The sequence below is a fragment of the Protopterus annectens genome, chromosome 11.part0, assembly GCF_019279795.1.
Source record: "Protopterus annectens isolate FY-2018-M chromosome 11.part0, PAN1.0, whole genome shotgun sequence".
Taxonomy (NCBI): Eukaryota; Metazoa; Chordata; order Ceratodontiformes; family Protopteridae; genus Protopterus; species Protopterus annectens.
Window position 1 is genome coordinate 518,927,981 of NC_056745.1, and position 15,214 is coordinate 518,943,194.

Sequence of the window (15,214 nt, forward strand, 5' to 3'; positions counted from 1 at the left end):
ATTTTCTTACATTTGAGAGAATAAGCCTGTGGCTTATATTAGTATTTACAAATGACAGAATTATCTACAAAATTCAATCTTGCTAGGCTAGGCTAGGCTGGCAGTACACACAGAACCTGGTGCTGCCATCCTTCTTTGGGACCAGCGCCACTGGGGAGGCCCAGGGACTGTTGGACTCTTGAATTACCCCTAGTTTCAACAGCTCCTGTATCTCCTCCCTCAGAGTCTGTTTGACTCTCTCAGGCACCATATAATGGGCCTGTCTAATAGGCCTTTAGGGTCCTGTATCCATCTGGTGCTGCACCAGGTAGGTGCACCCTAGTTTCCCAGTGAACATGTTCCCAAACTCCTGTAACACTGCTCAGATTTCTCGAACCTGGGTAGGAGATAGCTGCTGGGACATTGCTACCCTTCCACTGAGGTGTCAGTCCGAGCCTCACTGAGGAACTCAGTCACTAGATCTCCCTCAGACTCCTTCTGCAATCCACTGCAAATACTCTGCACAAGGGCCTCCCTATCATGATAAGGTTTCATCATGTTAACATGGCACAGTTTGTGCCCCTGCCTCTGGCCTAGCAGTTCTATCATGTAGTTAACATCACTTACCTTTCTTACCACCTTGTAGGGTCCATACCAGGCTGCTTGCAGTTTGTTGTGTCTGACAGGAATGAGAACCATTACCTGCTGCCCTACAGCATACTCTCTAGCTCTAGCATTCCTGTCATGCCATACCTTTTGCTGTTGTTGGGCTTCTGTCAGGTTCTCCTGGGCCTAGCCCATGAGTTCCCAGAGCATTGTCCTGAGGTTTAGGACATATACCACAGCAAACTCCTTGTGAGATTCACACTCACCTTCCCACTCATCACAAATTAAATCTAGAGGTCCCCTCACCCTATGCCCATACAGCTACTCAAAGAGTGAAAACCCTGTGGATTCCTGGGGAACCTCTCTGTAAGCAAACACCAGGTGGGGCAAATATTTGTCCCACTCCCTCTTAAACTGGTCTGCAAATGCCCATAGCATGGACTTAATTGAAGAGTTTAACCTCTCAACAAGACTATTAGTCTGAGGATGGTAGGGGGTGGTCTTCAGGTGCTTTACCCCACAGTACTTCCACAGACAAGCCAGCAGGTCTGACACGAAATTGGCACCTCTGTCAGTCAGTATTTCTTTTGGGAAACCTACCCTGCTGAAAATGTCTAACAAAGCATTTACCACCATTTCTGTCTCAATGGAGGACAAAGCCACTGCCTCATGGTATCTTGTAGCATAATAGGCTCATAGGTAGGTACTAGGCTATCTGCCCAAAGGCATTTATAAGCCTAGCCAGAATGTGTTGGCTTTCGCTGCCCCCTTAGATTAGTTCCCTGTGCATTCTATCCAGCAGAGCCACTAAAGTGATCCCCTGGGTAAACTTTCTGTTTCCCATCCACTTGTCAAGGCTTCTGTTGAAGAATGTTAGCGAGGAGCTCTGCCTAATGTAGATTGGATTCTTGTTCCAAAGTATGGGAAGTCTCTGGGACAGGAATCTGTCCCTCCAGCACGTCCTATTTATTGTTGTGGTGAGGTTTAGACCCCTAGAGCATGTGGCTCGAGGGGATATGGTTTTCTTTAGCTGGAGCATGTCCATCAGTTCTGGGTTGGACATGGCCTTGTATGTCAGGTAGAGATCACTTCTGACTAAGCGGTATGCAACTGAGTACAGCTGGAGTTTCTTCAGTCAAGCTGCATAGAGCATCTGTTTGAGGCCAGTGATCCTCTTGGTGAGGTACTTCTGTGGTCTTTCCAGCTGCTTCAGGAGTCTTGTAAGGTACATCCCAAATGGGGCATTGTACCCTACGATGGGTCTGATGAGTGATGAGTAGAGGGACACAATGACCTCTTTTGATCTGGATGCAAACCCTTTTGTGATTAGGTGGGCCACATAGAAGGATTTTCTAACCACTTTGGCAATGTGATTATCAAAGGAGAGATTACTATCTACTTGGGTCCCCAGATCCCTTATTACGTCTTCCATATTAAGGGGACTACCACCTATGTGGTAGTTTGTGGGTACTTTGTTTTTTCCAAAGGGTTTGACTATGCACTTTTTGACATTTAGCCATGGTTTTGACACCGAGTATCTGTCTCAGTGAGACCCTTTTGGAGGATGTCTGTGTCAACCGGATTGTCAATTATAGCTCCTAGTTTGCAGTTGTCTGCGAACCTGGTCAGCCATAGTCCTCCTATGCTTGCCTGTACCTCTGAGAAGTATATGTCGGACAGGACGGGTCCTCTGAATGTTGTTAGTGCATATGCTCCACAAGTTGGGTGTGCGATGTATGAGAAAGAACAATTTTGGAGTGAGTTGGATAAAGTGGTGATGACTGTACCCAAGGGTGAGAGAATGGTGACTGGAGCAGATTTCAATGGGCATGTTGGTGAAGGGAACAGAGGGGATGAGGAAGTGATGGGTAGGTATGGTGTTAAGCAAAGGAATGCAGAAGGTCAGATGGTAGTGGATTTTGCGAAACGGATGGACATGGCTGTGGTGAATATGTATTTTAACAAGAGGAAGGAGCGTAGGGTGACATACAAGAGTGGAGGAAAATGCACACAGGTGGATTATATCTTATGTAGAAGGGCCAGTCTGAAGGAGATTGGAGACTGTGAAGTGGTGACAGGGGAAAGTGTAATTAAGCAGCATAGGATGGTGGTTTGTAGGATGACACTGGTGATCAAGAAGAGGAGCATGAGTGTGAGGGCAGCACCAAGGATCAAATGGTAGAACTTGAAAAAGGGTAATTGTGAGGTGGAGTTCAGGGAAGAGTTAAGACAGGCACTGGGTGGCAATGAAGAGTTACCGAATAGCTGGGTAAACACAGCAGAGCTAGTAAGAGAGATGGCTTGAAAGGTGCTTGGTGTGACATCTGGAAAGAGGAAGGAGGACAAGGAGACCTGGTGGTAGAATGAAGAAGTACAGGAGAGTATACAGAGAAAGAGGTTGGCGAAGAAGAAGTGGGATTGTCAAACAAATGAAGAAAGTAGACAAGAGTATAAGGAGATGAGGTGCATGGCAAAGAGAGAGGTGATGAAGGCTAAGGATAAGGCTTATGAAGAGTTGTATGAAAGGTTGGACACTAAGGAGGGAGAAAAAGACCTATACAGATTGGCTAGACAGAGGGACCGAGCTAGTAAAGATGTGCAGCAGGTAAGGGTGATAAAGGATAATGAAGAAAATGTACTCACAAGCAAGGAGAGTATGTTGAGCAGATGGAAAGAGTACTTTGAGGGGTTGATGAATGAAGAGAATGAGAGGGAGAGAAGGTTGGATGATGTCTGGATAGTGAATCATGAAATGTAGTGGATTAGCAAGGAGGAAGTAAGGATAGCTATGAAGAAGATGAAGAATGGAAATGCTGTTGGTCCAGATGACATACCTGTGGAAGCATGGAGGTGTTTAGGTGAAATGGCAGTGGAGTTTTTAACTAGATTGTTTAATGAAATCTTGGAAAGTGAGAGGATGCCTGAGGAATGGAGAAAAAGTGTTTTGGTACTGATTTTTAAGAATAAGGGTGATGTGCAGAGCTGTAGTAACTACAGAAGGATTAAATTGATCAGTCACAGCATGAAGTTATGGGAAAGAGTAGTGGAAGTTAGGTTACGAAAGGAGGTGATGATTAGTGATCAGCAGTATGGTTTCATGCCAGGAAAGAGCACTACAGATGCAATGTTTGCTCTGAGAGTGTTGATGGAGAAGTACAGAGAAGGTCAGAAGGAGTTGCATTGTGTATTTGTGAACTTAGAGAAAGCATATGACAGGGTGCCTAGAGAGGATTTGTGGTATTGTATGAGGAAGTTGAGAGTGTCAGAGAAGTATGTAAGAGTGGTATAGGATATGTACGAGGGTAGTGTGACAGTGGTGAGGTCTGTGGTGGGAATGACTGATGCATTTAAGGGGGAGGTGGGATTACATCAAGGATCAGCTCTGAGCCCTTTCTTATTTACAATGGTGATGGACAGGTTGACAGAAGAGATCAGACAGGAGTCCCCATGGACTATGATGTTTGCAGATGACATTGTGATCTGTAGTGAGAGTAGGGAACAGGTGGAGGAGACCCTGAAGATGTGGAGATATTTTCTAGAGAGAAGAGGAATGAAGATAAGCAGGACTAAGGCAGAATATATGTGTGTAAATGAGAGGGAGGATAGAGGAATGGTGAGGATGCAGGGAGTGGAGGTGGCAAAGGTGGATGAGTTTAAATACTTGGGATCAACAGTTCAGAGTAATGGTGAGTGTAGAAGAGAGGTGAAGAAGAGAGTACAGGCAGGATGGAGTGGGTGAAAAAGAGTGTCAGGAGTGATTTATGACAGACGAGTACTAGTAAGAGTGAAAGGGAAGGCCTACAAGAGGGTAGTGAGACCAGCTATGTTATATGGGTTGGAGACAGTGGCATTGACAAAAAGGCAGGAGTCAGAGCTTGACGTGGCAGAGTTGAAGATGTTAAGATTTGCACTGGGTGTGACAGGGGTGGACAGGATTAGGAATAAGTATATTAGAGGGTCAGCCCAGGTTGGAAGATTTGGAGACAAAGCCAGAGAGGCATGATTACGTTGGTTTGGACATGTGCTGAGGAGGGATGCAGAGTATATTGGAAAAAAGATGCTAAGGATGAAGCTGCCAGGTAACAGGAAAAGAGGAAGGCCTAAGATAAAGTTTATGGATGTGATGAGAGAGGACATGCAGGTGGTTGGTGTGACAGAGCAAGATGCAGAGGACAGGAAGAAATGGACACAGTTGATCTGCTGTGGCGACCCTTAATGGGAGCAGCCAAAAGAACAAGAACAAGAAGATCATTATTGGTGAGGGCAGGATGCTACTCAGGGTCAGGGTCATACCGGCCTGGACTATGTGAACAGAGAACTCTTCCATGTCTCTTTTCATGTAGTCCAGGGAGGTACGGCTCAGGTAATTCACACCAACATGGACAATGACAGAGTCATATTTGTACTTGTTCTGGAGTGACCTGGGTGCTTGTGTTATGTGGCGGATCCTGGCACCCAACAGGCAGCTAACAGTAACCTTCTCCTTATTCAGCCTAGTGAGTGGGACATCAGTGTGCCTGACTATAGAGTCACCTATTACAAGTGTGTTGGGTATGTTATTTTGCCTTAAGGGCTGTGATTGCATGGCACACTGGTTTTGTGAAGTATGTGTTTCATGGTTTGTGTTGGGAGGAGGTTGCTTGGATATCTGCTTTTAAGGTCACTGTTGCTATTGCAGATTTTTATTTAGAGCCTCCGAGTATGTTTTCGTGTATTTATGTGTGTTTTTTGCCGGTGCTGGTTTAATGGGTGTTTGTGAGACTGGTGGTGTAATGCAAGTATTTCCCTTCTCCTCTTAACTGTCTGATCCAGTCTTGGGTTGAGAGAGCTTAGCCTCCAGTTTAGCTGTATAATTGCATCTCTTGCATGCATTAGTGTTTGGTGGTAGGAGGAGAGGGTTGTCTGTGTACATGAGGCAATTGTACCATTGCCTCAAAATGCCCAGATTAACCAGTTGGATTGGAGAGTACACCTGAAACTGCCCTTTGGACATACCTGGATATGTACAGTGAACTGTTTTACTGATTGGCTGGTAAGGTCGAATAGAGAGCCTTGTCCTTCTGTACAGTATAGGGGGGTCTAGTGCTAGGGTTTATATGTGCTTTCTATGAGTTTTTGAGCAAATTCCGGTCTGAGAAATGAATGGCTTGAGTGCTTAAGTTGAAAGTTTGTCTAGTTCCTAGGGGAAAAATTGAAGAGGAGACTTTCTGGAGCCGGGAATAGTTATACCTTAGCTAACCGGCACTGCCCAGCGCACAAAACTGGGCAAATGCATTTTTTATAGCAAGGAAATGAAAGAGATAGAAATTAGCCCAAAATGGCCAATAAACTACTAATGTCTGGGCTGAAACTACTCCTGCAGGGGCAGATAGGCTGCTCAAATCTCCCCTCTCTCACAGGTGAACAGAGAAACGTGCTTCTATCCAAGTAAGGCATAGGCAAACACAGAGATTTGTAACACAGTCCTGAATTCAGTACTAACCTGAAAACTGGACTATACTAGCTTAGAAAGGCAGGAAACAAGTATATTGTTTGTTTTATTTTTTTTCAGGAAATAAAGCAGATACAATCAAAAAAACACTTTGGATGCACAAAAAAATGATACTTATTGTTATATATCTCAGATCAGAGTTGTAGTCAATGCCCGTAGTAATAAAGTAGGAAGAAACCCAAATACAGTAAAAGCAGATGAATAAAGTGCAATTTTTATTTTATATATAAAATAATAGAAAACAAACAAACTGATTTAAACAAGTTACCCAATTAACCAGAAAAGCTCAAAACTGAGCCCTGTTCCAGAAGTTTTCAATCAGACAAGTTTTAACTGCACAGTCCTGCCACTAGGGTGCAGGGGAACCTTCTCCAAAAAAAGATGGCCTGGATCAGTGCTCAAGTTATACAAACAAAGCTAGGTTCAGCTAGCCTGAATCTTGTCTATGCTACAGCAACAAGGTGCACCAATTTCAGTAAGAAACAGTTCAAATAAGCAGGCACAATAAGCATGTGACCAGAAATTCCCAGCTCAGAAGGGCAGAATCCAGCCTTTTCTCCCTCAAGAGTGCAGACCACAAACCTTCTTAATGTAGAATAATTGGTCTGAAACCCAAGTGCTTAAACCAGAACTAATACACTTTTAGAATAGCAGACACTAAGCCTTCAATAAGCAATTCCCAGCTTAGAAGGATGTAAGCTACCTGTCCTGCCACAAAAGTGCAGACCACAAACCTTCTTAATTTAAAACAACTGGTATGAAGCCCAAGTGCTTAAACCAAAAGACTTAGAATAACAGTTACAATTTAAAAAGACTACTGCCAATCAGTAATAAATGCAGCAGAATAAATAAAATTTGGTACTTTTAAGAAGAGGCAAAAGCAAAATAAAGTAGGAGGAAACACAAATAAAGTAAAAACAGATGAATAAAGTGCATTTTTTTGTTAGTAAAGTGCAAGGAGAGAGGAAGAAAGAACCTAAGTGAGTTGGTCTTCTCAAATCTTCTCTCTGTATTAAGTAGAGTGAACACTAGACTCAGAATATGATCTCACTGTACTCGGTTAAGTGAGTGAATGAGCTGGACCCAAGAGGAGTGTTCAAATACAGACTTACAGGAGGGGTGGGCAATTCAGAGAGACACACAGCACACTATTCAGTGAAACAATTAGGTAACAGAAAAAAATAAAATACAGTACTTTTAAAACTGCAAGTTTGCACTTGCAGAAGACTAAAATACAACACTGCAAGTTTGCACTTAACTTCAGCTTCTAATGCAGGTGATTGTAGCCAAACAAGTCTGTCAGAAATTGAGCATAAAATGAATTCTCAAACTTTGTGGCTAGCACCTAAAGTACAGAGGAAGCCCTCTAAGCTAACAGTTAAATAGATAACAAAGATGTGTGAAGACCACCACCCCTCTTACAGCAGAGAGACACACAGCACACTATTCAGTGAAACAATTAGGTAACAGAAAAAAATAAAATTCAGTACTTTTAAAACTGCAAGCTTGCACTTAACAGAAGACTAAAATACAGTACTGCTACCACTAGGATATACCTTTTCCCTATGGTGGCCCCCAATGTCCATAGCTATCCTCTGAAATGGCTCCTAAATCACAGGCAAAGGCATCAACGGAGCTCTCACCTTGTCTTCTGCCTTGCCTACCTTTTGGCACTGCTCACAGGTCCTGCAGTACCCTGTTACATCTCTAGAAATTCCAGGCCAATAGAAGTTATGCATAAAACGTCTCTTTGTATGTTTTATGCCCATATGACATGCAAAGAGAATATCATGGTCTATGACTAGAAGTGCCAGATGGTAGGCTCTAGGCACTACCAACTGCTGTATCCTCTCACCCTTTGTCCCAGTATACAGATTCCCCCTTCCCTTGAGAATCAGGTGCCTCACTAGCTACCTGCCTCATGCCTTGCAATATAGGATCTGAGAGCTGAGCCTGTCTCAACTCTCTCTTTGTAACCCTTCCCAGCTCCCCTTCCACAGGAAGTCTGGCATCCTCTGACAACTGTGCCTCACTGTCAGCCTGGGTACTATTACTCACCTCTATCTTTGCAGTCACTCTGTCCAAGGGACCATCAGTACTCACAAGCAGCTGTGGCTCACCTCTAGTCTCACTGCTACAGAGTAGCTCCCTCCCTGAAGTAACCACCTCACCAGTCCTTGATGTAAGTATGCAGTCTGACTGGGACTCCCCCAGGCTACCAGACCCACATGTTTGATTCCAAGCCAGACTGCATGTAACTGCATGAGCACATGGCACTGCATTATCAAAATCATTCCCTATCAGGGCATCTGAAGGGATAACCTCAAACACACCTACTTGCTGTTTTCCTTTTCCACCCTCCCAGACAAGGTAAACCCTAGCCAGTGGTATTTGGAATGGGGTCCCTCCTAAAGCTCTGACTGGAGTAGACTGCCCAGGCAAGTAGTGCTCCTCTGTAACCATTGCAGACTTTACAAGGTCAGAGGATATGTCTCTCTTAGCAATGACCTCTTTGCCATTCACTACACTAGGATATAACCTCTTGTGGTAGTTTGGTACCCTTGTTGTCTCAAGATAACCTACTATTGGCATTTTGTCTTTCCCACTTACTGGCTCCATCACCTTTTGTTCTCCACCTTGCCTCAGTGGACATCTATATGCCACATGGCCCCACTGGTTGCATTCAAAACATTTAACCCTAGGTCCTGGATATGTACCTGAACTAGTGGCTTCCCCTACTACTGGCATATTCTGTTGTGGCTGTCTGGGCTGCCCACCATGGGTTCCTTTAGACCCATGAGCAATACTGGGGGTCCCTTTCCTGTGCAGGGATGCCCTACTTGCTAGGGATAGGTCTCCCTTCTTCCCCAACTCATCTGAAGTAGCACATTGTCTATCAGCTAACCAGATCCTCATGTCCTCAGGCAAAGTGATAAGGGCTCATTCCCTCACCAAAATGTCTGCCAGCCCTTCAAAAGTGTGACCTGACATCCACTCACCCACCTATGAAAATAAGTGCTTAGTTTAGCAACATATTCACACAGACTTTCATTTGCCTTGCATCTATGCTCACAAAACTTTTTCCAATAAGCTTCAGGTGTTAGCTTAAAAATTCTAACAGACAATTCTTAACAGCAGTATAATTTAAGAAATCATGGTCAGACATTTTGGACAAAATAGTTACAGCTTTACCATGGAGTAAGGAGGTCAGGAACCACACCCAGAGCCTTTGGTCAACATCATACTCTTTACCTACCCTCTCAAACATATGAATGAAACTGTTAAAATTATCCCCCTCTGTAAACTGCGGAAAAAAATTACTGACCTTTTGTGCTTCTGGGGTCCAGTTACTCCCTTCTCCATTACCTCCATGACTCTGGCGAAGAGTCAGCATCTCCTTTTCATGCTTTCTCTGCCTCTCCTTTTCCTCAGCTTCCAGGAAGAGCAGATTCTCATTCTCATCAGTCTGTAGATGTCTTATTGTCTCTCGTACTTTTGTTTCCAAATGCCTTGCCTCTTGCTCAAGTCTCTTTATCTCTAGATGGATTTTTAGGTCCTCTGCAGAAAGGTTGAGTTGTCCATTCTCTGAGTGTTTTACATCTCCATGGCCAGTCTGATCACCCTCCTGATTGCTGTTTTCTGGTGCAGCTGTGACCAAAGCTGCAATCATGTCTGCCTTAGTCAGGTTTCCATGCATCAGTCCCTCAGCCTGGCACATCTCAGCCAACTGGATCCTTGTCAGCTTGCCATACTCCTCTGCTGATATTGCCTGCTCTCCCTGACTAACTAAGCTAGCCAAAGAAATAAAACAGTTGTGATCTGAATTCTGAATATTCACTGCGTGGCTGATTTAGAGCAGAAAAACACCTTCAGTGATCACTGTATACAAGCTACAGGAATTCACTATCCACATCACTACAAGCCAATTGCCAAGCAATTAATATGTGGTGTGGATATCCCACCACTGCCAACCAATTAATATGTGGTGTGGATATCCCACCACTGCCAACCAATTAATATGTGATGCCCATGCACTGGCCCAGTAATCAAGGAGCCTCAATCCTCACCACTAACAACAGTGAGGGGCATCCACATTGGGAAGGATAACAAGTACACACACAGTAAAGTACAATTTCCCTTAAGAGCACACAGAGATCACAATTAGTCTGGGGCTGGTTTCACCCTTTCTCTCCAGATCCCCAATAAGACTCCCCACTGGCACAGCTATAGAGTGGAGTCCTTAGCCAGGGTTCCAAGCCAAGTCCTCCCAGCACTCCCTCTGTCCAACCAGTGCTTTGTGTCCCTGCACAAGTAGCTGACACACAGACACACAGTTTGAAATATGATTTATATACAACCACACAGACACTCCTGGGGAAGGCTGGCACAGGTTTACTAGCTGTGCCCCTTCTGTCCAGGCTATAAGGTAGTAATCCACTGCCACCAGAACCCCTATTTATCATCTACCAATAAGGTCCTTCCCAAAGGGTGTCCAATTATTACTGTGCAATATTATTATCCAGTTAGTAAGTGTAACCAGAACTTTTAAGGCTTAGTGGAGTGGCTTTGTACAGTATCACTATATACATGCAATGTACTCTAGAGCTTAAATTATCTCTACACAAACAGCCACAGTTGAAAGGTTTAAAAATATTTAATAATAAATAATAAAAACACAAGACAATACTTCTTGCTACACATTGCTAGTCAAGAGTTCAGACATCACAGGAAAGTGCTTAAAATAATACTGTAGAATAGTTCTGACAAAAATATAGAAAACAGCTAGACTAAACTAGTTTCTATTTTTCCTAAGAGCAATCACAGTTCTAAATAAACCTACATATAGAGCAAAAGCAGAGTACTGGTGAGTTGTTGTCAGCTTTAGACAAAATCCAAAATGCTCTACCCTCTCTCTCTCTGAGATAGTCTTTTAAATTGATAATACATCATACTGACTCATTTTAGATTACATCATTCTTCTCTGGATCCCAGGCTAACAGAAACTCAGAGTTTAACATATCTTTGATCTTGTAGCTGGTCAGGAAACCACAGCAATTAAAGACATTATATATATGTAAAATCTAGCAATTAACTCTGGTCTCAAAACAATAGAAATAATCTGCTGGTCCAGATATCACGGCTCCGAGTTTGAGATCAAACAGTTATACAATGCTTGACTTATCAACTTTCTTACAGCAGAGTGCACTGTTGTTGCATTTTTGACATTCAACATTTAACACAATTTTCTTACATTTAGGAGAACAAGCCTGTGGCTTATATTAGTATTTACAAATAACAGAATTATCTACAAAATTCTATCTAGCTAGGTTGGCAGCCTTCACAGATATATCATCATATGATATAATGCAGTGTATCACAGCGCACACCACAAAAACACTTTGTTCTACACTATGCAGCAATACCATATAACAATAAATCTGAGATCTGGAAAGAGGTAGCCATTTATGATGACAAGATTGTCACACAATATGGGTTAACTGCAATTTTACTACTTTATCATATCAAGTAAATGAGAGATTTTTATTTCAGATGAACAGACTTTGGCAAAACTGGGATTTCTAGACAAACACTTCACAGCTACCCGCTGCTAAATATCAAGGATTTTGTTACCCATTGTGGCTTGTAATTACTTAGGTATGAATTGAGGCTTGCATAGCACTGGTAGTTCACAAATAAAACGAGTATATAGTGGAATGCATAGTGAATTAGCTGAGCTGCATTACAGGATCAGATGGCATTAGGCATGCTCAGTTGTGGTGTCCTGCTATAAAAGTGCATGTGATCGGAATGGTTGACATCACAGGAAGCATACCCAAGCATGTTTGAGGCTGTGGCTGCTGCTATATGTTGCCATATGCACAATAGCTTATAACACAAGGAGGCCCAGCACATTTCAATGCTGACCTAGTGCATAATATAAGTGGGAAGGAAAGGAGTATATAGGAAAACTAGAAAATAGAGGTTTCATGGAGAGGAAGCACTAACCATAAGACATAACTGGTAGGGGGAAGAAGGGCATAGTTTTTGTGGGAAAGGCTCCTATTTATTTGTACCTGCAGAGGAGGGTACAGAGTGAGAAGGGAGGATTCCAGGGTACACGTACAAATTTTAAATACAGAGATAGCCAGAAATGGTAGTATTTACATAAAGGTTGGGACAGCAGTGGATGAACAGAGACATACAGAGGGTGAATAGTTGGTAATGGGGAGGATTGGGCAACAAACAATATATGAGGTGTGACAAACAAGGCAGGGTAACATATGGCTGGGCATAAGACAGGTCACATGGTGGATGTCTCACTGGACCAGAGGCCAACTTAAGTAAACATCAGTCACTTCTGTGGCTGATGTTATGTGAAGCTGTGTTTCTGATGGTCTGATGGTCAGGATATGGAGGCTGCACTTCTCTATCCAGTTGTTGGCACACTTTAGACATCACCATCAGCCTTCCACAACTTATTTCAAGTAGTCACAGGGGACCCATCCAGGCTACTGTTAAATGAAAACCTTGCTTTTCTCCTGAGTAGTGCCAACAGAGGCAACCAGTGAACCTTCTAGGTTACCTTCATCAAGGTTACTTCTGTCCCCCTGCTGAGTGGCCATGCTTGGAGACCACTGGTGACCCAGAGGCAGAGGTACTGGGAGGCACAGACTGAGTTTACTGCCATTGCTCTTCTGTAACCACTATGATGGACCCACAGAAGGAGGAGACAACAAAAAGAGAACACATCAGTAAGGACACATATGTTTCATGTACTATTAAAGCTGTACAGTACAGTAATGCACATGGCATAATACCTCACCACCAAGAGAGTTGCCTTTGTCTCATGCAGCATCCTTCCATGCTCTCTCCACTCCTCAGCTACTGTAAGACAAAGTGAACCTAGTACAGTGGTAGACCTGTGAAAAGTCAAGGGAAACAGAAACAAAAAAAAAAAAAAAAAAGAAAAAGATAATTACAAAAAAATCTATCTGTCCCTAGCTTCTCTTTCACATTGGCTGAGCAGATTGGAATGATGCCACTGCTGACCCCTGCAGTGATGTCTGCACTGCTTACCAGGATGAGTAAGGCCAGTGGAATCTCTCTCTGCCCTGACAAGCTCATTCTAAACATCAACATTATACAAAGTACCAACATATTGGGCCAGCAGGCACTTCTGAAAGCCCCTGGGAGAAAGACAAAGAATGTCTTGCTCTCCCTCAGGTAGAACACAGGAGTCCTGCTGTTTCTAGTGCCTGAAGCAGTCATGGTCACTCAGACAGGTTCACATGGGAGCAAAATGATGGCCTCATGCACATGGACATGTTTGGACATCCTATGATGTGGATCATAGCATAGCCATGACATGCTACAATATAGCTATGTAACGCTGACTCATAGTGGTATGAGCACCACAGCTGCTATGCTCATGAATAATGTACACAGCCCTGGGTTGGACAGGGAAGACCAGGGTTACACCACATGTGATAAAAGCATGGTATTTTAAGGTAGTGATTCAGAAACACATGGGATCAGTTCTCTCATTAGTATTATTTCTGCATTATGAAATCTGATTTAACATGGGAAAAAATAGCATCATCATATTGCAAGCGACTACATTAATACTATCAACTGTGAAATCAGGAGTTTATTGTGTTAGGGCACTGGATTTTGAAATAGGCAAAATAGGCATAGTGTAAGAAGACAAGGCACCTGATAATGTAACCTTGCACTGTCCTGAATATCCATGGTAGATGGCAGCAACAGAGGCATAGGAGAACTGGTGTACATGAGTTTGGGAACATACCACAAGATCATGACACTGTCATGACAGGCTGTGCCCTTGGGGCACACTGATTGAAGGAAGACATAGTGAAAAGCATGATACACTGGACATGATGACTCCTGTAAATTGAGTGAGACAGTGCATTATAGGGTTTCATAGCATGGATCCAGGAAGGGGTGTCATAGTAAGAAGCTCATAAGTGCAGTTTATATAGCAAGATAAAGTGTCACAGTACAGCAGTGAACTGGCAAGTGTGCACCTTATAGGACTGGTAGCGCAGCATATAAGATATCTTCACATTGTCATACACAGACACTGACCAACATGAGTAAACCACATGCAATATATCTTGTCTTGGGCCCATAAGAGAGGTAATGACTGGTAATGTTCACAACCTAGGAGACTGAGATGTTACTGTAAGCCATCTGCAAATATGGCACATGCATGCAGGCTAAAGGTAATGTGGACAAACCTTTTTGACAGCAGGTGTGGCAGGGAGTGGTATAGGACATCAGTGCTGTGGTTAACCATAATAGCAGTAGACCTCAGGTTTGGCAAAAGATAACAAATATGATGTTGCATGCCAAGAGCAAGACACAGGACATTGCCAAGGATGTACAAAATAATGCAGAAACTGCTGGACAACTGGCACTTTATTCCAAAAGTACCAAGACCTCAAGTAAACGCTTTCATCTCCAAACAATCACAATAAGAGATTTCTTCAGACTGAGGTACCCGTAACCATACACACTTAAATAATAGTTCTAATCACATGATAAAACTCACTTTTGGAATAAAGTGCAGGTTGTCCAGCAGTTTCTGCATTATTTTGTGTATCCAGTTCTTTGGTGTTTCTGCTACTTTGGAGAGAGTTTGTCAATGATGTGTTTACCACAGAAGATAGGCCCTCAAAACAGAAGAAGCTCACAGAGGTGGAGGAATTCCTGGTGGTCTCTCTCTGGTAAGGTGAGTTTACCATCATACCAGGTGGTGACATAGATGCTGGGTCTGAGCTGGTGATTGTGCATTAATGCCTGGATTGAATACATCAGGTTAGCATTAGCTTTTACACCACCATGCTATATGGTGTGCTGTATGGGGTATGGGGTCTATATTAGTTCGGTGAAAGTTTCTTTCAGCAAACGCCTAATCATTGACCCATATTCAGTGAAACTCGCTTCTGCAATTTGCTGAATTTACCAAGGGCAAAGAAGCAGTTGGCCAACTACACAACTTTACCCTTTTCTCCACTGTAGTGTGATCTCAGAGTTGGTATATATAGTTATGGGAGGGTGTGGGAGATGAAGCCCCACACTTGGGTGGGTTTGATTTAGTTAGAAGTTGGTCCATTG